The sequence below is a fragment of the Pan paniscus genome, chromosome X (genome assembly GCF_029289425.2).
Source record: "Pan paniscus chromosome X, NHGRI_mPanPan1-v2.0_pri, whole genome shotgun sequence".
Classification (NCBI taxonomy): Eukaryota; Metazoa; Chordata; class Mammalia; order Primates; family Hominidae; genus Pan; species Pan paniscus.
Window position 1 is genome coordinate 86076354 of NC_073272.2, and position 26358 is coordinate 86102711.

The 26358-nt window shown below is 36.4% G+C and overlaps 1 protein-coding gene and 1 long non-coding RNA gene across 4 annotated transcripts in view; one reads left to right on the top strand and one right to left on the bottom strand.

Moving 5' to 3' along the window:
- DACH2 (dachshund family transcription factor 2) overlaps nucleotides 1–26358 on the top strand; it is a 673465-nt gene that overhangs the window by 449342 nt on the left and 197765 nt on the right. The window lies entirely within an intron of this gene.
- On the bottom strand, nucleotides 1526–26109 carry LOC117977753 (uncharacterized). Of its 2 annotated transcripts, none has more exons than XR_010111261.1 (4): nucleotides 23981–26109; nucleotides 9814–9918; nucleotides 6328–6429; nucleotides 1526–3367 (listed from the first exon to the last, which is right to left on the bottom strand). It is a non-coding gene; the product is annotated as an uncharacterized LOC117977753 (long non-coding RNA). The 2 variants fall into 2 exon arrangements; XR_004668926.2 differs by having other exon boundaries at nucleotides 9810–9918.

The window sequence follows — 26358 nt, forward strand, 5'->3', positions numbered from 1 at the left end:
GTTTCTTTGTTTCACTTTCTTTACCTATAAAATGAGATAGCAACTTTTAGTTCTTTTAAGATTATGATGAGAATTGACTGAAATAATTTATATTAAAGAAACTATCAGCTGAGCATACTGGCTTGTGCCTGTAATCCTGGGTAGTTGGGAGGCTGAGGTGGGGGCATTGCTTGAGCCGAGGAGTTTGGGACCAGCCTGGGCTACACAGATAAACAATGTCTCATATATTTAGCCAGACCTGGTGCTGTGCATCTGTGGTCTCAGCTATTTGGGAGGCTGAAGTGCGAAGATTACTTGAGCCCAAGAGTTCGAGGCTGCAGTGAGTTATGATTGTGCCACTGCACTCCAGCCTGGGTCAAGACCCCATCTCAATTAATTTTCAAAAACAAAAGTATCATATTGCCAGATATAGTTTATGAGCTCAATGAATATTATTTTGGTGATTCAGTGCAAAATATACTATAATATGTTTGTTTATCATGAATAAAAGAATGGAAAGAGTCACAATTTTATAAAAAGCTTTCTATGTTTGTTGTTTTTGTTTATAATCTTTGCTATCATAGCAATATAAAATAGATAAATGTATCATACATAGTAGGTGTTCATAATATAGACTTATCGACATAATCTAAGCCTAGAGTGTACTACTTTGTAGAAATTTTTTGATAATTAAATGATACATGTACAAATATGTTTTACATAAAATGTGAATCTATACATAGATGTAAACTATTATTAATTGTTTAGTTATCATAATATTGTTTTAAATAACCAAATAGATATATGTGATAATTTGCAAATTTAAAAGACAGTGTTTTGAGTTACAGACTTTTCATGAGTAGTTTTATCTTTTTATGCTTTACATTAGATTTCTTACAATTGCCTTATTTTCTTCTAACTCTCAATTCTACTGTGGTTACTTAAAAATGCACTCAGTTTTAAAATAGAAAGTTTTGAGAATTTGGGGAAGGAAGAAGAATTTATACTTGCTTATTTATATAAACTACATTGACTACCGCACTAGAATTGGCTCTTACCATGACTTAGGTTCAGTTCTTGCTTTTTAAACACCATACTCTTGCTTTTTAAACACAAAATCTCATGTATTTTCTCCCATATAGTCCAGCTATTCATATCAACTTGCAATTTTCTGTGAAAATACACTTGTTAGTCTAAAATGAATTTCGCCAATTGGAATTTTTTAACAATGTTTGCACAGAAATTTAATCATCAATTATAGCCAAGATCCTATAATTATTTTTGTAAATAAGAGAGAAGATGAAATATTCAAATGCCTGTTTGAGTAGGTCTTCCCAGAACCCTACCACATAAAGGCACAAAATAACTCTATGTAAAAATTACCTTTGAAAAAGCCATGTCTACTGTAGTTGAATATCTATGGTTTAGACTTGGGCAGCTGCCCTATGTAATATTTTATCTTCTTTATTTTCTTCTTTCTTGCAACTAAAAAAACCTTTAACCCAGTATTCCTGAAGCCAGAAAAAACAAATCAAGGCTAATATTCTCATGTGAATTTTTTAATGACATAAGTAGGGACAAGAGAGGATATAGCAGAAATGATTTTAACGTAGTGTAACATATACCAATTTATTGACCCCAAGATTTTTCTATTTATAAGGAAGTAACTATTCTGAAAATTGTCCTATGTACTCTGTGGCATTAACAATGAACTCTTGAGATTTCTTCAAGCCATAGATCTTGACTGACAGTGCTATTAAATAAACCATGGTCCTTAGAATTACAGATACTGCATAATACTGACCTATCATCTTTTTCCCACGCAAACTGTGCAAGTGAATTGCTGAATGAACAGGAAGGGGCACTATCAGTTGTTCTTGGGGCAGATAATATGGCATTTCATCTAGTTACTGTACCATGAAATGTTGCATTACAATCACTCTGATAATTTAATGACATTTAAGAAATGAAAATGCTTAGAGTTGTGCTATATAGGCAAACATTAAATGCTTACACTACAAAGCCATTATACACGAAGAGACTACAATGCAGTTGTTAGGTAGATGCCAATATTTCCTGGGGAAAAATTACAGCAAACTTAAAATATGTTTCTTTTTTAATTCAGTGACTTCTCTACCTAGATTGCAAACTTTAAATTAACCCTGATTGAGATGGGAAACCTAGCCATGACTGTTTGAAGGATGCCTTTTCAAACTTATTCTATTACAAATATCCACAGTATTATTTAAAGTGGCTAACTTTTATTTTATTTAGGCCTTAAGTTACTGAAATACTTTGTTACTGTTGGTAGTAAAGGCAAGGTGGTTCCAGTGAACTGTTAACTAGTCCTTTATGGCCATAACTTTTAAAGTGGAGAAGTTAGTTGCCTTAAAGTTGTACATAGAAAAAGGCCATGAACTAGGATGGTATCTTCTCTTTATATCAGGTAACAAACTGCTGAGGCTCTCAGTTGTGCTTAGTTCCCCATCACTTTAGGACTAGAGTTCCCCATGTTTTGAAACATGGGGAATATTTTTTCCTTTTCCGTGGTTATCACGGACAGCAGCTTTCCCTGGCTTTCTCACACTGACACTCATGAAGAAAAGCATGAGAGACGATAACTGCTAAAATATCCTCAGTATTCCCCTAACTATTGGTCCATTTTCTCTCTGAAACTGGAATGCCAAACATATTGTAAATCCTCTGAGTCTCAAACATATTTTAATCTGAGCCTTTTATCCTTAGGACATATAAATTTTGATTTATTCCAGAGAACAGTAACATAGTTCTTTTATTAGTTTCTCCATTGTGCCTTTTGTTTGTGATTGAGAGACTGTGGAAGGGCTGAGAGCTGGGGACTGAGTAGTGGGAGCAGTGCAGGAGGGGAATAAATGCCACTAAATAATCTTTTGACAAGCAAATAAAACAAAAAAAAAGGAGAGAAAGAGGATATATTAATCTACCCCGTGTTTTTCAAAGACAAGTAGATTCGAGAGGATCTCTGCTTCTGGGAAGTTCTCTGTTTTCAGTATAGAGAGTCCTTAATCTTTGTGATTGACATCCCTCTTTTTAGAAGCTAGTGTGACATAAGAATTATGGGTCTGTCTTTTAATACAGTTGAAATATTTAAAATATGTTAAGAAAAGACTACTACTTATAATGATTCCTTTGGGCTTTTCCCATTTTCTTCTAAAAACATTTATTAATCTATTAATTTGGAAACTCCAGTTTCTCATTAGAATCACTGAGCTTTGTGGTGATCATTTGTATTTAAAAATACATTGAGTAAAGTCTTTTGATAATATATGAGAAGGTGTCTTCTAGAAAGCTCTAGTTCTAATTTTTTTCAAATCATTACAAGATGTAGATACTTAGAGACAGCTTGCACCTGCAAAGAGAAGTGGCACAGTGAGACAGTTATTAGGATCACTGAAGAAATAAGACACAATACCCTAAACTTTCACAGTGGTAATTTGTAAACATTAGACAAAACATAATTTGGGGAGGCATGAATTATCTAGACAAGTGCTTGATAAATTAAGTGGTATAACTCTTCCCCTATATCTCAGTCCCTCATACTGGATTATATAAGCCTAACTAATTTATTGCTCTGGTTTTGATAATGATTTAATTCATGGAACTATAAAAGAACTTTTTTGGTTCCAGAATTTTAATAATAAAAAAAAATAAGAAGAATAGAACTTTCGAGTTAGATTAAAGCTTTGTTCAATTCTCTGCCTTATTACTTATTCACCATGTGATCTTGCACATGCTAGTCAGTCTCTCTTGCCTTTGCTTTCCTCATCTGTATAATTGGCATAATAGTTCTTGCATTTTCATAGAGTTGTTTTGAAGATTAAATAAGATAATGTATTTGAAGTTTTGAAACAGTGCTTGACATACAGCAGTGGGTGTCCAATAATAGTTCTCATTTTTTCTCTTACATTGGCTCTGTCCAGTGATGACCTAAAGTAGCAAACTGTTGTTTTAGTTCATGGAAAATGTACATTCAAAATAATGTAGCTTAAAATTAAGAAGGCTCCTTGCCATTTACAAATTTAGTGACTTCAGTGCTGATTTTCTTTCAAGAACGTTTCATAGGAATTAGTTTTTCAGCTCCCTTTCATATTTTTGGAAAATCTAGTGTGTATATCATATAATAGTGGTATTTATGAATGAAAAAAACTTGTTTACAACTAATACTGCAATACCAGTTTAGAAAACAGGGATCTGCTTTACTAAACTTTGCTAAATGCCAAAGTAATACATAGCTATTAAAACCTCAAGAAAAAAAAAAGACAATTCCTTTCAGCCACAATATCACCTAAAACTAAAGTATTATAAAAGCTAAACAATGCCAAGTGAATTTTGCTGAGATCAAAAGTCAAACCTATTTATTTATTTTATTTCATTTTCAGTGTTTCTTTTCCTAGGACTATCACCTGAGTCAAACATCTACTAGAGTTAGCTTTTGATCTCAGCCTTCTTTTGGGGTAAAAAGGTAGTCAATCTTGAATTTTTTTCTTCTAGAGACAGTCACTCTATTGTGTTTTAATGTTCCAATAGTGTGTGAGTAAATAAGATTCTCTGACATATGTGATAGAAGACTGGTTAAATGGGACAATCATTTTTGTGTAAGAGACAAGAATCAAAAGGAAGCATTCTTCACAAGCTATTAACTGAAAAAAAATCCCCTCAGGTCAGTGGAAATATGTTAAATGGTCAGTCCTCTGCCTTTTTAGGTCTTTTGATGAAAATGCCTTGTAATTTGATAACAGATAGTTGCTCATTAGTAATATAATTTTCTCCTTACCATTCATAGTTACTCCATGATCAATCAGGAGAAAATATTTCTTTTAACCTAGATATTTTGCTTAAAAACTGCTTAAAATGTCTTAATATCTCTAGAAAGGATCATGCATTTTTCATTCTTCTTGTCATAGATTAATCAAACTATAGGGAAATTTTCATGATATATTAAAGACACAAGAGACATGACAACACATGATGATTACAGTTGAATTAAAAAGAAAAAAAACTGGTGTTTGATGGCAGTGAAGGTATGTTTGTGAGTACTAGTAACCCATGTGTATGACTACATTCTAACTATTGAAGATCTTTATATCACCTTTACTAAATCTATTTTATTAAATGGTAAATTCATTAGGCAGGTATTTATCAAGTACTGCCTACCTGGGAAAGACCTCTCTAGGTCATACTGTGAGTACAAAGCTGAGTAAGACATAGTCAATGACCTATAGCAGACTTCACAGCCTTTCTCTGAGTTGAGAAAATGAGACCTACGTGTAGACATAATTATAATAAAAGGCAAAAAACCCATATTTATAAGCATACATATGTTTGTGTAAATATGTCTATGTGATATAGGGACATTCAAAGATGAGAATAATTATTAACAGTTGTGGGAATTAAAGAAAATATTTGGTGTTGATGGCATTTAATTTGTGCCTTAAAGATTGGTTAAGTTGCAGTTGGCAAAACAGGGATAAAAGCATTTCAGGGGAAAGTGGCAATGGTCTGAACACAAGCAAATATTAATACCAAGTTTTTTTGGGAAACAGAGGGTTCAGTCTAGCTAGAATAGTGGGTTTGTGATGGAAAAAAAAGGAGCTCTGTCTGAAGATGGGTGGGGATAGATTATTGGAGATTGTAACTCCCATATTAAAAGTTTTGAACTTTATTCTACCGGAAGTATCAAACCACAAAACACTTTTTTGTAGGTGAGCAATGTGAAGATACTCCTCTTTACAAGAATGTCACTATTAAGAGAATATAACATAGACTGGAAAGGCAAAGAGTTAGAGGCAGAGAGATCACTCAGGAAGTTCTTCAAGTAGTCTAGCTGAGAAAGAATACAGACCTATTAAAAAGTGGCTGTGCAGTTCATATTTCTTTTTATAGAGTCAATAAATCTCCTTTAGACTTACAATGTATAACTCTGAAGTAATGCTATTTAAACCTGCTTTGGAAAATAAATGTGTTTGAAATTACTAGTAGCAGGATTTCAAACTAAAAAATAAAGTGTACTTTATCTATACATTCCTATCAGTTCATGTAGAACTTTCTAACATTCCTATGCTTCCGATTCAATTGCAACCAAGCAGATCATATTGCTTTTTTAAAAAATGTGTTTATCTTACATGAGGTACATGGCAATTTTAAAAAAATGGCACATAAACTATACTAAGATTCTGTGTTTCTTAAAAGCAAAAAGAAGAGAGTAATAACTGGTTAAGAGAAAGTATAATTTGACAAAAAGTTGAAAGGGGTTCATTATTAGGATCACAAACAGAAGGAATGGTGGTATAGATCACCTGGAAATTATACCTTTGACTTTGGAAGGCTCATGATTTATGCCAATCTGTTTGAACAAGTTAAGAAGTTACCACAGTCTTTCAGGAAACACAGTCTTCCAACAATATCCAAGATCTAGGAGGACAAAATGGGAAAAGGAAGAAATCATTGAAATGAAAGGGAGTAAACAGAACATAGTTTAGTAAACTATTATCTAGGGTGATGTTTCTGTTCTCATTTTATTGGTTCTGAACATATATGGTCATATTCATGGCAAAAATACCCATGGAAATTCTCAAAGCTACAAAAGATGGAGTGCCTTTTCTCATCACCAAGATGGTATAGTGTTACTAGCATTGTGCTGGGCCAACCCATCCTCATCTACCTCCCAGCTGTGTATGTTTGCTTATCTCTAGCATAGCAGTTTTAAGGTCAGACATATTATTACAAAAATGTTTCAAATTCTGACTGAAAAAAAAAGGTAGGAGAAAGATAAATTTCTTTATGGATTCTGTTTAATTTGACCCATTTGAGTTAGTATGCCCGTTAGCAACCTCAAGATATTGGTCCCAAACAGAAAAATGGTTTGTATCTCTTTTGGAATTTATTGTTAATAGGACTGTGACAGAATTCAGGAAACCAGAAAGAATATTCTACCTTACAAATCATTCAACTATCCCATATCTCTATACAAAAACCTTTGTGTGTGTGTGTGTGTGTGTGTGTGTATGTGTGTGTGTGTTAGGGGTGGGTTTCTCTTTCCTCTATTAATAACCTGGCATAAATTATTTAATGGAGAAGTATTTTTCTATTAACCAAGAACGACCTTGCATATATCAGATAATGACACTTTTGAGCAGGATGAGTTGGTATCAGAATTTTCCTTTGCACCTATTTTTCTACTGAGCCATTATGAAATACTGTATGTGTGTAATTCAAACATGTCATTTGAGTGTCCTAACTAATAGTAATATGCTCCACAGAAATTTTAGGAGAAAATTATGCCTATTGTATATTTTCTTAGTGTTAGAGGCAATACCCTAAACCCCACTGTATTAGTCTCTTCTGATGCTGTTAATAAAGACATACCCAAGACTGGCTAATTTATAAAGGAAAGAGGTTTAATTGACTCACAGTTCCACATGGCTAGAGAGGCCTCACCATTATGGCAGAAGGCAAATTAGGAGCAAAGTCACCTCTTACATGGCAGCAAGCAAGAGAGAGTTTGTGTAGGGGAGCTCCCCTTTGTAAAACCATCAGATCTCGTAAGACTTATTCACTATCACGAGAACAGCATGGGAAAACCCCACCCCATTGATTCAATTACCTCCCACCAGGTCTTCCCCATGACATGTGGGGATTATGGGAGCTACAATTCAAGATGGGATTTCAGTGGGGACACAGCCAAACCATATTATTCCACCCCTAGTCCCTCCCAAATCTCATGTCCTCACATTTCAATACCAATTATGTCTGCCCAACAGTTCCCCAAAGTCTTGACTCATTTCTACATTAACTTAAAAGTCCACAGTCCAAAGTCTCATCTGAGACAAGGCAAGTCCCTTCCACCTATGAACCTGTAAAATCAAAAGCAAGTTAGTTACTTGCTACATACAATGGAGGTACAGGAATTGGGTAAAACACACATTCCAAATGGGAGAAATTGGCCAAATCAAAGAGGCTACAAGCCTTTTGCAAGTCTGAAATCCAGCAGGGCAATCAAATCTTAAAGCTCTTATATGATCTCCTTTGACTTGATGTTTCATATCCAGGTCATGCTGATGCAAGAGGTGGGTTCCCATGATCTTGGGCAGCTCCACCCCTGTGGCTCACAGGGTATAGCCCCACTCCTGGCTACTTTCATGGGCTGGTGTTGAGTGTCTGTGGCTTTTCCAGGCACATGGTGCAAGCTGTCAGTGGAACTACTATTCTGGAGACTGGAGGACAGTGGCTCTCTGCTCACTGTTCCACTGGGCAGTGCACTAGTGGGGACTCTGTGTGGGGGATCCCACCCCCCATTTCCCTTCTGCACTGCCCTAGTAGTACATGTTCTCCATGAGAGCCCTGCCCCTGCAGCAAGCTTCTGTCTAGACATCCAGGAGCTTCTGTACATCCTCTGAAATCTAGGTGGAGGTTCCCAAACCTCAGTTCTTGACTTCTGGGCACCCAGAGGCTTAACATCATGTGGAAGCCACAAAGGCTTGGGGCTTGCATCTTCTGAAGCAACAGCCTGAGCTGTATGTTGGTCACTTTTAGTCATAGCTGAGATGCAGGGCACCAAGTCTGAAGAGTGCACAAAGCAGCAAGGCCCTGGGCCCTGACCAGGAAACCATTTTAACCTGCTAGGCCTCCTGGCTTGTGATGGGAGGGGCTGCTGGGAAGACCTCTGACATGTCCTGGAGACATTTTTCCCATTATCTTGGTGATTTACATTTGCCTCCTTCTTACTTATGCAAATTTCCGCAGCTGGCTTGAATTTCTCTCAGAAAGTGTTTTTTTCTTTCTATCACATCATCAGGCTGCAATTTTGTTAAACTTTTATGCTCTGCTTCTCTTTTGAACATAAGTTCCAATTCCAAACATATCCTTGTGAATACATAAAACTGAATGCCTTTAAGAGCACCCAAGTCACATCTTGAATGCTTTGCTGCTTCAAAATTTCTTCCTCCAGATACCCTAAATCATCTATTTCAACTTCAATGTTCCACAGATCTGTAGGGCAGTGGCAAAATACTGCCAGTTTCTTTGCTAAAGCATAGCAAGAGTCACCTTTATTCTAGTTTTTAATAAGTTTCTCATCTCCATCTGAGACCGCCTTAGCCTAGGTTTTATTGTATCTATTTATATGATATCCATCTTTTCTTGTCACATAACAATTGTTCATGTTGTTGTTGGTTGTTTCAGGTAGCTTCTAGTACAAAAACTATACATTCCGATAGTTAATAGAAACATAGTTTTTGATATTTGTATCTCAAAACATGTGGATATATAATTAAATATTATTGTTATAATAAGCTTAATTTAGGTACTGTCTAAATCTCTTGTTTCTGGAGGTTGAGAATCAGTCTCTTAAAAGTGGTAGATTATAAACAATTAGGATTCACATTTCTTTACATATTATTCAAATGCAAACCTCTGAAATGTGATTACAAGTCTATTCATACATTTATATCAATACATCTATATTTAATTTTATGTACTCATTAAATTGAGAATGACAAGTTCTGTCACAAAGTTTTCACATAATTGTGTTCACTATATCATATTGCTTTGCTTTCTAAAACAGATGCTTGATGTATTTGGCTTCAGTAAATATAAGCATAAACTGATGATAAAGAATGAAACCATCAGACAGTCAAAGAGTAAAACAAAGGCAAACACTTTCAGTGTTTGAGTGAACCATCTTTGTCCCTGTGCACTTCTCACTTTTGTTGTTATGTCTTAACAGGATAGTCAGGAAGAATGTGATTGTGAAGAGAACGTAAAGTAGACCGCTTCTAGAGAAGCAAACTTACCTACCAGCATTGGGCTAATAGCCCTTTTTCCTCCTCCTGCTGTTGTCCCTTCTGAACATGCATTTTGTTATTCTGCAGTCATTTCCTGGGCATCACCATGGACTCACTACTGTGTCAGGCAACAGGGAATACAAAAGATAAGAATAATACATTTTTAGTTTATGGTAGTAAGCACCTTACAGCCTTGGTAAGGGAGACATTATTAACATATAAAATTAATAAATGATTAGTTCATTTTGGTTATTTTGGAAGTATTTCATTCCACTTAGATTCTCTGAAGTTTAGCAGTGGATTGAACCTCATTTTAAAGACATGAACATTGATTCTTAAGATAAAGTGACTCAGATAGGCATACAGGTAGCTATAGATAAATGCAGTTTTAATATCCAGACTTTATGATTCCTCAGTCAGTATTCTTTACATCATAATTCGGGCTAGACAAACACTATCCTCGCTGTTTTCTCAGGTCTTTCTTGATGTTATGAATTACACGTTTAATTATCATAAATATGTTGCAAGCAACATTAAAAATGCAGCTTTTTAGACCAATTAACATTTCTGGATGTATTGCTGGATTCTTTGTCCTTCATTTAAGTAGTATACACATATTTAAAACACAAAATATCACAATGTTGAATAAAAACAACAAATAATCATAGTAGTTGCTCTCTGCAGCAACAGAGCATGACACTGGTTGAGAATCACTATTCTGAAGAGTGGAGAATTGATTGCACTGTTGATTCTCTGGCATTTATGTGGTATATCCAAGGGAAGACTGGCTACTGAAAAGCCACAAGAGAAGTGATCTTTAGGAAGCCAATTACCTTTCTGGAAAGTGGTTCATTATTGAGATTTAATATTCTCCTACTGGCAGTTTGATATCTTTTAACAAGTACAAAACACATTTGAATTTTCATTAGCTGCTACACAGAAGTTAGCACTACAATTTAATTTTAGACTAAAATATATTATTGAATTTGAGGTTAATTTCCCATTTATTCTACTTATAGAGAGAAATTTATTGTACTGTATTTTGCCAAGTATTGCTGGTTTTCTACACAGACAGAACTGCCTTTCTAAAAAACAGGACTATGTGTTGCTGCTAGTTTTCTTGCGTTCCCAGCATTTCAGATAGTCTTCCTGCATTTCTGGGCTAAGTAGGCATGGAAAGAGTCACTCTTGGCCCAATGTCAGAAATTAGGAGTGTTTTGTCGCCTGTAGTCCATATCTAATGCACACTATCTCCTAGAGTCACAATGGTATTTGCTGGTCATACCACTTCTGGTATTCTGATTTAGATATCATAGTCCTGCGGCAAGTCAGGGCTGGAAATTCCTTAAAAATGATCTTGAAACATCCAGTAATACTCTATAAAAATGCTCAAATAAGTCACCCTAGGGCAGAGTGCAACTTACTGGAATTTGTATATAGTATTAATAATTCTTATGGCTCAAATTTTCTTAAACAAGAAGATTGTCTATTCAGTGGTACCAGAAAGACAATTAATAATTCTCTTAATTATAATGTATAAAAAGAGGAAACATTTAAAATTTAAAATATCACCAGTGGACTGGGTGCGGTGGCTCATGCCTCTAATCTTAGCACTTTGGGAAACTGAGGTGGTTGGATCACTTGAGCTCAGAAGTTCAAGACCAGCCTGAGCAACATGGTGAAACCCTATCTCTGCAGAATAAAAAAAAAAAAAAAATTAGCCAGGCTTAGTGTCACATGCCTGTAGTCTCAGGAGGCTGAGGTGGGAGGATCCATTGAGTCTGGGGTGGTTGAGGTTGAACTGTGATTGTGCCACTGCACTCCAGCCTGAGCAACAGAGCGAGACCCTGTCTCAAAAATAATAATAATAATAATAAATGATAAAAATAAATTACCAACAGACAAGTATAACTCATGATTACCCAATGAGAGAACAGATGAACTTTATATAAATTTTAAGAAATCCTGATATCAATATACAGCTTAAATTCAAATTCAGAAAATAATAGTATCCAGGCAGATGAAGTTGAGCTTATATCCTTTGTTAAAAGAAATAGATTTAGTGCAGCATTTCTCAAACTGTGTTCTACAGAGTTTTAGTATCTTTAGCTCAAATAATAGGTATTCCATTTTATGCCTCTTTTGGAAATTCATTAAAATATTACATGTGTAAAGCTTTGAAAAAACTGCCATTAAAAAAACCTGGAGTACCTGGGTTTAAACCCCAATTTCAAGATTTATTAGCTGTATGACATTAGACAAGTTATTCAGTTTCTGTCTTGGTTTACCGATCTGAGAAATGGAAATAGTAATGCTATTACCCTCTTAAGGTTGCTTTGAATTATATATATATATATATATATATATGTGTATATATATGTATATATATACATATATACATATATATGTGTATATATGTGTATATATACATATATATACACATATATACACATATATACACATACATATACACATATATATACATATATATACACATATATATACACACATATATATATATACATATATATATATGAACGAGAGAGAGCTTGTGGCATATGATAAGTGCTAGGTAAGGTTTTTATTAACTCATTGTTACCTAATTTGGCCTGGGAAGTTTCTCACCCAATTTCTCCATTTTTAAATAGATGCTCTTTTAACATTTTGTGGAACAAGTAGTCAAATGAAAAGTAGTTTGGAAAAAGTTGATATAAGACAGGTTCTGTATAGTGCTTCTCTTTTGCTTTTAATCTTTTAACAATAGATGTAATAGGAGTGTCTGAAGAGCTTATTAAACTTTTTTTTTTTTTAACTGAGTCTTGCTCTGTCGCCCAGGCTGGAGTGCAGTGGCGTGATCTCAGCTCACTGCAACTTCCGCCTCCTGGGTTTAAGCGATTCTCCTGCCTCAGCCTCCAGAGTAGCTTGGATTACAGGCACCTGAAGTGCCTGTTATGCATTTGCAGAAAGGTAACTGCAAATTCACTGCCTGATTGTGCATCCTCCAACTGTTGTTTTGGTGAGGCAAGTGGAACTTTAGCACAGATTGAGTGTATTCTCTCTTAATATCTATCTGTAACTCAACAGATATTTGCAAAATATAGTCAACTTCTAGTGCTCACATCACATTCACTGACGTGTAGCAAAATGCAGCTCCTGTTGAATATTTTGAGATCCTTCCAAAGCTGTATTTTGTCAACTTTTCCCTCACAGCCAAACAATTGAACTAAATTTTAATCTTTTGTCTATCCATGAATGGTGATACTTAAGAACCACCGGAATTTTTGTTCTTCATTTGTTTAGCCTATAACTACCTTCATGTGGTTTCTTTGCTCTTTCAGTCTCTAGTATTTTTCTGAGTAGGATTCAGAGCCTAGGCATCTACTGAAAATAAACCCAAATACTACCTCTATTTGGAAAGATTTGCATCTTCCCAGTTGATTTGTAGAGAATTTCAAAATTGTTTCCAGTAGATTCAATGTGATATATAACATTAACATTTCATACCACCAGCTGTTTTATTAATAACATTTTGATACATCATATATGACCCAAAGCAGCTTTGATTGCAATAACAAGCAAGCTAACACATGGTACTTGACAGATAGACTGAAATAATATGGCAGATCTAAACTGCTTTTCATTTTTGGAGGGATATTATCATTTGCAATGCCTTGACTGTTAATTTAATTGTGTTATTTTTAAAATATAAAACCATATTTCAGTGAACTGACTCACCATTACATTTAGTTAATTGTAAACCTCAAGATTTGATTACTCATAGTTCTCCCTTGGTTAATTTATTTGCTCACAGTATTGACAGAAAACATTTCAAACTAATATGATGGGAAGGACATAGTTCACATCACTGTAGGAACCCAAAGTTACCAAACTTTTTTGGTTCTTTTCCTTGTAAATTGTATTGCAAGCCATCATTTTTTTTTCACACACTGGTAGTTTAAGGACTGTAGATCACATAAAGTTGTAAATCAAATCCTTGCTTACTAGTGAGAAAGGAGTACAAGATAAACTTTGTTTTAGAGCATGCATGAATGATTAAAAAAACAATTTCAGAAAACTATCTAGTACAAAGCAAATCTAGACAGAATTATTGCTTCATAAAGGACCTTAAGGACAATCTGGCTGAATTCCATTTTGCACATGAATAAACTGAAGTCCAGAAAAGTTATATGATGCAATTTGTCCTTTATTCTGGTCACTGACATATAAAGTATCTCTGCGAATCCATTTTAGAGAGTTTTAAATAAGTTCAAATCAAGATTATGAATTTTGGGATTAGTAAAGAAAGCACTCAGGCAAAAAGGCTTCATTACCTCCATTTGGCATGGAACGCCATCCAATTATATGAAGTTTTCCATTTTGTGTGGACTTTATAACTCTACCACTGACTGACTGCATTATCTTTAGCCCCTGCTTCACTTTTCCACTCTAGACTTAGAGTTTTGCATTTATAAAATGGAGGGATTGATTTAGATGTTTATTAAAGTTATCGTAACACTTAAGAACTTCTCTCAACATTCTAAGCCTCAAGTTGGACCTAATATACGTGCCAACAATTGTAACAGTCATACACATGCACACACACACACACACACACACACACATGGGTTATTTTTCAAACTATCATGTTGAATTCTAAGTTAAGAAGAGGATGTAGAAAGAATACACAATGGGGACAAGGTAGTCCCTCCAATACATGGTGGGAAAACTTGGTATTCACTTCAGAGAATGAAGTTGGACCTTTCAGCAAACACAAAACTCAACTCACAATGAATTAAAGATAGCCTCAATAAATTGTTTAAAATTGAAATCATATCAAGTATTTTCTCAGACCTCAGAGAAAACTAGAAATCAACACCAAGAGGAATTCTAGAAGCTATACATATACCTGGAAATTAAACAAAATGCTCCTGAGAGTTCGTTGGGTCAATGACAAAATTATGATGGAAATTAAAAACTTTTCTAAAACAAAAATGAAGATACAATATACTAAAACCTATAGGATACAGCAAAGGCACTGCTAAGAGAGAAATTTATAGAGTTAAATTCCTACATCAAAAAAAAGATCACAAATTAATAACCAAATGTTGCACCTCAAGAAACTAGAAAAAGAAGAGCAAACCAAACTCCCAACCCAAAGCTAGCCAATCACAAACAAACAAACAAACAAAACAAACAAAAACAGAGATTAGAGTGAACTAAATGAAATAAAGACCAAAAAAATACAAATGATAAAGGAAATGAAATGTTGGTTCTCTGAAAGATAAACAAAATGGATAAAGCTCTAGTTGGACAAACTAAGAAGAGAGAAGATCCAAATAAACATAATTAAAAATGAAAAAGAGACATTACTAATGGTACCACAGAGATACAAAAGATCGTTAGAGACTACTATGAAGGACTATAATACACTCGCAAATTAAAAAAACAGAGAAATTGGATAAATTCTTGTAAATATACAACCTCCAAATATTGAACAAGGAAGAAATGCTGGACAGACCAATAATAAGCTGTAAGATTTAATCAGTAATAATTAAAAACAATCTCGCGACACACACAAAAAAATCCTGGGACTAGATAAATTCACGGACGAATTCTACCAGACATGCATAGGAGAACTGGTACCAATCCTCCTAAAACTCTTTCTAAGTATCTAAAATGAAGGAATAATCCCTAACTCCTTCTACAAGGCCAGTATTTCCTGAATTCCAAAGACAGACAAGCACACAACTAAAAAAGGAAAACTACAGGCCCATATCCCCAAGGAACATAGATACGAAAACCCTCAATAAAATACTAGCAAACCAAATCCAACAACACAGCTAAAAGAGGCAGAACTAAATGGTAATACACCATGATCAAGTGGTTTTTACACAAGAGATGGAAGCATAGTACAACATACCTGAATCAATAAATGTGATTCACCATATTAACAGAATTAAAAACAAAAACAACATGACCATTTCAATAGAAGCAGAAAAACGCATTTGATAAAATTCAGCATCCTTTCATAATAAAAACCCTCAACAAATGAGACTGGGTAATTTATGAAGAGAAGAGGTTTAATTGACTCACAGTTAACACAGGCTGTACAGGAAGCATTACTAGGAGGCCATAGGAAACTTACAATCATGGTGGAAGATGAAGGGGAAGCAAGCATTTCTTACCATGGCTCAGCAGGAGAGAGAGAGCAAGTGAAGGGGGAAGTGCCACACACCTTTAAACCATCTGATCTCATGAGCACTCACTCACTATCAGGAGAATGGCAAGCGGAAAATTCACCCCCATTATCCAATCACCTCCCACCACCACTTCCTCCAATTTGACATGAGGTTTGGGCGGGGAGACAAATCGAAACCATATCAACATAGAACATACATCAAAATAATAAAAGCAATACATAACAAACTTACAGCCAACAACATATTGAATGGGGAAAAGATGAAAACAATCCTCCTAAGAACTAGAATAAGACAAGGATGCCCACTTTCACCACTTCTACTCAACATATTACTGAAAATTCTAGCCAGAGCAACTAGACAAGAGAAAGAAATAAAAGACATTAAAATTGGAAACAGGGAAGTCAAATTGGTCCACTTTGAAGATGACATGATCTTATATTTAGAATACCAAAAGACTCCACCAAAAAACTCAGATTTCATAAATGAATTTAGTATATTTTCAGGACACAAAATCAAGGTACGAAAATCAGTGGCATTTGTGTACACCAGCAACAATCAAGCTGAGAACCAAATTAATCCCATTTATAATAGCTACAAAAATTAAAATACCTAGGAATATATTTAACCAAGAAAATGAACGATCTGTAAAAGAAAACTACAAAACATGGATGAAAGAAATTGTAGAGGACAAAAACAAATGAAAAAATATACCATGCTCATGAATTAGAAGAATTAATGTAATCAAAATGACAGTACTGCCCAAAGCAATCTACAGATTCCCTGCAATCTTTACCAAAATATCAAAGTCTCACAGCTGAATTACACTAGATATAAAAAGAAGAGCTGGTACCATGCCCGCTGAAAATATTCCCCAAAAAATTGAGAAGGAGGGACTCCTCCCTAACTTATTCTATAAGGCCAGCATTATCCTGATGCCAAAACCTGGTAGAGACATAACGAAAGAAGAAAACTTCAGGCTAATACCTTTGAGGAACATCAGATGCAAACATCCTCAACAAAATACTGGCAAAACAAATTCTGCAGCACATCAAAAAGCTTATCTACCACAATCAAGTAGGCTTTATTCCTGGGATGCAAGGTTGCTTCAACATGCACAAATCAATAAATGTGACTCATCATATAAACAGAACTGATGACAAAACCAGATGATTATCTCAATAGATGCAGAAAAGGCTTTGGATAAAATTTAACACTTCATAGTGTTAAAAAAAAAAAAAAACCTCTCAAACTAGGTATTGAAGGAGCATACCTCAAAATAGTAAGAGACATCTATGACAAACCCACAGCCAACATCATACTTAATGGTTAAAAGCCAGAAGCATTCCCCTTGAAAACTGGAACAAGACAAGAATGCCCTCTCTCACCACTCCTATTCAGCATAATATTGGAAGTGCTGGGTAGAGCAATCAATCAAGAGAAAGAAATAAACTGCATGCCAATAGAAAGAGAGGAGGTCAAGCAATCTCTGTTTGCAGATGACATGATCCTATATCTAGAAAACCCCATAATCTTGGCCCAAAAGCTCCTTAAGCTAATAAACAACTTCAATGAAGTCTCAAAATACAAAATCAATGCACAAAAATTACTAACATTCCTATACACCAACAACAGTCAAATTGAGACTCAAATCATGAACACAGTCTCATTCACAATTGCCACAAAAAGTATAAAATTCCTAGGAATACAGCTAACCAGGGAAGTGTAAGATCCCTATAGGAAGAACTACTGAACACTGCCCAAAGAAATCAGAGATGACACAAACAAATGGAAAAACATCCCATACTCATGGATAGAAATAAATAATATTTTTTAAATGGTCATACTTCCCAAAGCAATTGATAGATTCAGTGTTATTCCTATTAAACGATCAATGACATTCTTCACAAACCCAGAGAAAACTATTTTAAAATTCATATGGAGCCAAAATGAGCCCAAATAGCCAAAGCAATTTTAAGTAAAAGGAACAAAGCTCGGGGGATCATGCTACCTGAGTTTAAACTGTATTACAGGGCTACATTAACCAAAACAGCATGCTAGGCTGGGCACAGTGGCTCACACCCGTAATCTCAACACTTTGGGAGGCTGAGGCGGGCAGATGACCTGAGGTCAGGAGTTCGAGACCAGCCCGGCCAACATGGTGAAACCCCATCTCTACTAAAAATACCAAAAATGAGCCGGGCGTAGTGACGGGTGCCTGTAATCCCAGCTACTCAGAAAGCTGAGACAGCAGAATCACTTGAACCCGGGAGGCAGAGGTTGCAGTGAGCTGAGATCACCCCATTGCATTGCAGCCTGGGCAGCAAGAGTGAAACTCCATCTCAAAATAAACAAACTAACAAACAAAACAAAACAAAACCAGCATGCTTCTGGTACAAAAACAGACACATAGACCAATGAAACTGAATAGAGAGCCCAGAAATAAGGCCACACGACTACAACTACCTGATCTTTGACAACACTGACAAAAAACAAGCAATGGGGAAAGAACTGCCTATTCAATAAATGATGCCGGGATAACTGGCAAGCTGTATGCAGAAGATTGACACTATACCCCATTCTTACATCATCCACAAAAATTAACTCAATATGGATTAAAGTTTTAAATGTAACACCCCAAACTATAAAAACCCTAGAATACAACCTACGCAATACCATTCTGGACAAAGGAATGGGCAAAGATTTCATGACAAAGACATCAAAAGCAATTGCAACAAAAACAAAAATTGACAAATGAGATTTAATTAAACTAAGAGCTTCTGTACAGCAAAAGAGAGTATCAACAGAGTAAACACATAACCTACAGAATGGGAGAAAATTTTTTCAAAGTATACCTGTGACAAAGTTCAAATATCCAGCATCTATAATAAACTTAAACAAATTTACAAAAAAAAAACAAAACTGAATAACCCCATTAAAAAGTGGGCAAAGGACATGAACAGACACTTTTCAAAAGAAGACACACATGCAAAAGAAGCATATGAAAAAAAGCTCAATATCACTGATTATTAGAGAAATGCAAATCAAAACCACAATGACATACCACCTAGCATGAGTCAGAATGGCTATTACTGAAAAGCCAAAAAAAAAAAAAAAAACTGATGCTGGTTAGTTTTCAGAGAAAAAGGAACACTTATATACTGTTGGTTGGTGTGTAAGATAATTCAACCATCATGGAAAACAGTGTGGCTATTCCTCAAAGACCTAAAAAAATATACTATTCAACTCAACAATCCCCATTAGAGGATTGCTGTATTGAATGGTATTATTATGCCCAAAGACATTTGCAGCACTATTCACAATGGTAGAGACACAGAATCAACCTAAATTTCCACCATTGGTAGACTGATTGATTAAAGAAAATGTGGTGTATATACACCATGGAATACTATGCAGCCACAAAAAAGAACAAAATCATGTTCTTTGTATGAATGTGGATGGATTTGCAGACCATTATCCTTAGCAAACTAATGCAGGAGCAGAAAAGCAAATACCACATATCCTCACTTATAAGTGGGAGCTAAATGATGAGAACACATAGAGGGAAACTACACATACTGGGGCCTATCAGAGAGTGGAGCTTGGGAGGAGGGAGCAGATCAGGAAAAGTAACTAATGGGTACTAGGCATAGTACCTGAGAGATGAAATAATCTGTAAAACAAACCCTCGTGACACAAATTTACCTACATACTAAACCTGTACATGTACCCCAAAACCTAAAGTACAAGTTAAATTTTAAAAAATACCAATGTCATTTTCCTAAAATTCATGTGGAACCAAAAAGGAGCCTGAATAGCCAAGGCAATCCTAAGCAAAAAGAACAAGGGCAGAGGCATCACAATACTGATCCCAAAGTATACATTAGAGGTACACTAATGAAAACAACAAGAAACTGTTGTTAAAACAGACACAGAGATCAGTGGAACAGAATAGAGATCCCAGAAATAAAGCCATATACATACAGCCAACTGATGTTTAACAAAGTTGACAAAAACATACACTGGGGAACGGACAGCCACCCTCTTCAACGGTGCTGGGAACATTGGATTACCATATGCAGAAGAATGAAACTGGATCCCTGTCTCTCACCATATGAAAAAACTAGCTCCGGATGGATTAACGAGTTAAATGTAACACCTGAAATTATAAAAATATCAGAAGAAAACCCAGGAAAAACTCATCTGGACATTTGTCTAAGCAATTAATTCATGACTAAGTCCTCAAAAGCACAAACAATAAAAACAGAAATAGACAAATGGGAATTAAACTAAAAAAATTGGTACAGAAAAAGAAATAATCTACAGAGTGAACAGACCACTGGCAGAGTGGGAGAAAATATTTGCAAACTCTGCAGCCAACAGGGGATTGATAGTCATAATTTATAAGAAACTTAAACAACTCAACAACAAATAAAAAAAAGACCCCATTAACAAGCGGGTAAAGGACATGAATAGACACTTTTGAAAAGAAGACATACAAATGGCAAACAAGCATGTGAAAAAATGCTTAATGTCACTATTCATCAGACAAATTCAAATTAATACCATAATGAGATATTATCTTATACCAGTCAGACTGGCTATTTTTAAAAAGGAAAAAAAGATAACAAATGTTGGTGAGTATATGGAGAAAAGAAATGCTTATACACTGTTAGTGGGTGTGTAAATTAGTACAATCTATATGGAAACAGTATGGAAATTTCTCAATGAACTAAAAATAGAACTACCATTCAATCCAGCAGTCCCACAACTGGGTATCTACCAAAAGGAAAAGGAATTATTATATCAAAAATATACCTACACTTACATGTTTATTGCAGCACTAGTCACGATAGCAAAGATATGGAATCCACCTAAATGTCCATCAATGAATGAGTGGATAAAGAAAATATGGTAGCGATGAGTGGCCAAGATGGCCAACTAGAAGCAGCTAGTGTGTGTGGCTCTCACAGAGAGGAACAGAGAGGAAGAGAAACTACCAGTAAACACAACATCTTCAACTGTAACATCCAGGTACTCACATTGGAATTGATCCAGGAAACAACTTGACCCACAGAGAATGAAGAAAAGCAAGACCAGAAAACAGCCCACCTGGGAGCAACATGGAGCCTTGCCCAGGGAAGTGGTGAATGAATGAGCGACCCTGGGAAACCACACTTCTCCCATAGATCTTTGTAACACTCAGGTCAGGAGATGTCCTTGTGAACCCAGTCCACCAGGGCCTTCAGTCTTCAGTCTGACAGACAGAGCTACATGGAGCTCTGAGCAGCTGCTCAGGCATGTGTTGGAGACCCTGGAGCCTTAAATACTTGGGCTTACTGGCAAAGGTAGCTGCCGCTCCTGCAAAGTGGAGGTTAGACTATGGTACATACCCCTAGGAAAGAGGCTGAATCCAGGGGGCTGAGAAGCAACAGCCTGCAGGCCCCACTTCCAAGGCACGTCACAATATAAGACCCACTGGCCCCACTTCCAAGGCACGCCACAATATAAGACACACTGGTTTGGAATTCCAGCCAGCTACCAGGAGTGGCATTGCACCTCCCTAAGAAGGAGCTCCTTGGTGGAGGGGCAGGCCACCATCTTTGCTACTGGGGCACCTTAGTAGTTCCAGCCATCAGGCTTTGAAGATTCTGAGCTGACCCAGGGCAGAAGGGATCCCCAAGCATAGCACAGCTGATCTACCAAAACATGGTCAGACTGCTGCTTTAAGTGGGTGCCTGATCCTATTTATCCTCACTGAGAAGGACCTCCCAACTACAGTCTCCAGCCACTTCCTACAGGTGCTTTTGGAACAGCAACAGGTTTGTACCTCCCTGGGATAAATCTCCCAGAGGGAGGGACAGGCTATCATCTTTGCTGTTTTGCATCCTTCACTGATGACACCTCTGGGTTCTGGAAAATCCCAGGTGACTAGAGACTGGAGCGGGCCCCAAGCATACTGCAGCAGCCCTAAGGAAAAGTGGCCAGATTGTTACATGCGTGCCTGTTCCCATATCTCCTCATCTGGCAGGCCCTCCAGCCTGTGCTTCCAGCCACCCCCCGCCAGAGCTGTTGAGCCAGTACAAACTCAGCAACTCCCTGGACAGAGCCTCCAAAGGCAACTGAAAGCCTCTCTGCCGCTGCCTCTGCTGTGGAACTGTCCTTGCCACCCACAGACTAATGAAGAAGCAAAGACCCTAAGTGCTTTATCCACATCTCCAACAAGCTACAGACACAAGGAGAGGCCAGTCAGTCTCCCCCATGCCCCACACAACTCTCACGGTTCATAACCAGACAGTAAACCCCTGGCTTGGGCCCAAAGCACAAACCTTCTCTCTTGGGCTGACTGGATGGAGTGATTGCTTACACCTGCATCTCTCTCTGCGGTAGATCCCCCAAGAGTCAAGCAAAATAACCCTTGGCCACAACCACCAAGATCTCTTCATCTGCTGTCTCTGAGCTGGGGAAGGAACATAAACACTGAGATCACCTAGGAACTGCAGTGGGCAGCTAAGGAGTGCCAAGTCATGAACTACAGCAAGCACTCAAGGGGGAGAGGAAGCCACCCTTTCAGAGCACGAGAGGGAACACAGCTGCAACTGTGAGGAAACATAGGGGAGCCACACAACCAAGCAAGGGTCTACCAACTGACCAGTAAGGCTAAGTGTCACCTGCTGGATCACATCCCAAAGCTTCAACCCCAACAATACTTTACTAACATTTCCCCATCTGAAACCAGAGACAAAAAGTCAGCTTCAAATAAAGACTCTACACAAAGCCTTGGCCCGGTGAAAACATCTAAAAAAGAAGTCTATTGACTGTATTCAATTTACACTGCAATTAAAGGAACAATCACACACAGAGATGAGAAAGAACCAGTCTAAGAACTGTAATAACTAAAATGGCCAGAGTGTCATATATTCTCCAAATGATCACACCAGCCCTCCAACAAGAGTTCTTAACCAGGCAAAACTGCCTGGAATAACAGAAATAGAATTCAGAACATGGATAGGAAAAAAGATCATTGAGATTTAGGAGGATGGCAAAACCCAATCCCAGGAAAATATGAATCACAATAAAGTGATACAGGAGCTGAAGGACAAAACAGTCAGTGTAAAGAAGAACCTAACGTGTCGGGCAGAGCTTAATAACACAATGAAAGAATTTCACAATGCAGTCACAAGTGTTAGCAGCAGAATAAACCAAGTTGATAAAAGAATCCTGGAACTTGAAGACTGGTTCTCTGAAATAAGACAGTCAGACAAAAATAAAGAAAAAAAATAAAAATGAATGACAAGAATCTCCAGGAAATATGGGATTATGTAAAGAGGCAAAATCTACGAATCATTGGCACCCCTGAAAGGGAAGGGGAGAAGCAAACAACTTGGAAAATATATTTCAGAAGATTGTTCATGAAAACTTCCCAACCTTGCTAGAGAGGCCAACAGTCAAATTCAGCAAATACAGAGAACTTCTGCAAGATTCTATACAAGAAGATACTCCCCAAGACACATAACCATCTGATTTTCCAAGATTGAAATGAAAGAAAGAATGTTCAACACACCCGAGGAAAAAGGGCGGGTAACCTACAAAGGGATTCCCATCAGGCTAACAGCAGACCTCTCAACTGAAATCCTACAAGTCTTAAGAGATTGGGGGCCTATATTTATTCAACATTCTTAGAGAAAAAAATCTTCAACCAATAATTTCATATCCAGCCAAATGTAGCTTCCTAAGTGAAGGAGAAATAAGATCCTCTTCAGATAAGCAAATTTTGAGGGACTTTATTACCACTAGAAGTGTCTTACAAGGGATCTTGAAAGGACCACTAAATATAGAAAGGAAAGATCACTACCAGCTAAGACAAAAACACACTTAAACACACAGACCAGTGTCACTGTAAAGCAATCACACAAACAAGCCAACATAGTTACCAGCTAACAGCATAATGACAATATCAAATCCACACATATCAATACTAACCTTGAATGTAAATGGGCTAAATGACCCACTTAAAAGGTACATAGTGGTAAGCTGGATAAAAAAGCAAGACCCCATAGTATTCTGTCTTCGAGAGATCCACCTCACGTCATGACACTCATAGGCTCAAAATAAAGGGATGTAGAAAAATCTATCAAGCAAATGGAAAACAGAAAAAAACAGGAGTTGCAACTCTAATTTCAGAAAAACAGGTTTCCAACCAATAAAGATAAAAAAAAAGACAAGGAAGAGCATTACATAATGGTAAAGTGTTCAATTCAACAAGAAGAGCTAACTATCCTAAATATATATGCACCCAACACAGGAACATCCAGATTCAGAAAGCAAGCTCTTAGAGACATACAAAGAGACATAGACTCCCACAGAATAAGAGTGGGAGACTTCAACACTCCACTGACAGCATTAGATAGATCATTGAGGAAAAAAATGAACAAAGATATTGAGGACATAAACTCAGCATTGGACCAAATGGATCTGATAGACCTTCACAGAATTCTTCACCCTAAAACAACAGAATATTCATTCATCTCATTGCCACATGGCACATACTCTAAAATCAATTAAATAATTGAACATAAAACAATCCCCAACAAACAGAAAAGAACCAAAATCATTCCAAACACCTTTTCAGACCACAGCTCAATAAAAATAGAAATCAACACAATGAAAATCTCTAAAAAACATACAATTATATGAAAATTAAACAACATGCTCCTGAAAGATTTGTGGTAAATAATGAAATTAAGACAGAAATCAGTAAGTTCTTTAAAAATAATGAGAACAAAGATGCAACATACCAGAATCTCTGGGACACATAGAAGGCAGTGTTAAGAGGGAAATTCATAGCACTAAATGCCCACATAAAAAAGTTAGGAAGATTTCAAATGAACAATCTAATTTCACAACAGAATGAATTAGAGAAGCAAGAACTGATCAACCCCAAAACTAGCAAAAGATGAGAAATAACAAAAATCAGAGCTGAACTGAAGGGAACTGAGGCCCATAAAAGCCATTCAAAAGATCAGTGAATCCAGGAATTGTTTTTTTTTTTGAAAAAAATAAAATAAAATAGGCCACTAGCTAGACTAATTAAGAAAGAAAGAGAGAAGATCCAAATAAACACAATTAGAAATGAGGAAGGGAATGATACTACTGACCCCACAGAAATCAAAACAACAATCAGAAGCTACTACAAACATTTCTACACACACAAACTAGAAAACCTAGAAGATATGGATGGAAGACATACATGCAGCGAACAAGCATATGAAAAAACAACTCTATATCACTGATCATTATAAAAATGCAAATCAAAATTAAAATGCAAATCAAAATGGGTATCATGAAAAAGAAAAAAATTAACATATGCTGGCAAGGTTACAAAGAAGAGGGAACACTTATACACTGTTGATGGGAGTGTGAATTAGTTCAATCATTGTAGAAAGCAGTATGGGGATTCCTCAAAGAGCTAAAAGCAAAACTACCATTTGATCCAGCAATGCTATTACTGGGTATATACCCAGAAGAATATAAAGCATTCTACCAGAAAGGCACATGCATGCAAATGTTCACTGCAGCACTGTTCACAATGCTAAAGACATGGAATCAACTTAAATGTCCATCAATGATGGACTGGATAAAGAAAATGTGGTATATATACCCTACGGAATATTATGCAGCCATAAAAAGGAACAAGATCATGCCTTTTTGGGGAAAATGGATGAAACTGGAGGCTATCATCCTTAACAAACTAAGGCAGGAACAGAAAACCAAATACTGCATGTTTTCACTTCTAAGTGAGAGCTAAATGATAGGAACTTATGAACACAAAGAAGGGAACAGCAGACACTGAGGTCTACTTTAGGGGAGAGGGTGGTGGAGGATATGAGCAAAAAAGATAACTATTGGGTACTGTGATTGATACCTGGGTGATGTAATAATATGTACAACAAACCCCCATGACATATGTTTATCTGTGTAACAGACTTTCTCATGTACCCCCAAGCCTGAAATAAAAAGTTTAAAAAAGAAATAAAATATGATTTACACATACACCATGGGATATTATTTAGCTGTAAGAAAGAATGACATGTCTTTTGCAGCAACATGCGTAGAACTGGAGGCCATTACTTTAAGTGCAACAAGTCAGAAATGAAAATTCAAACACTGCATGTTCTCACTTATAAGTGGGAGCTAAATGACATGTATACATGCGCATAGAGTGTAAAGTAATAGTCATTGGAGATTCAGAAGGGTGGGAGGGCAGGTAGGGGGTGAGAGTTGAGAAATTACTTAATGGGTACAATACAAACTGTTCGGATGATTGTTACGCTAAAAATCCAGAGTTCACCAATACACAA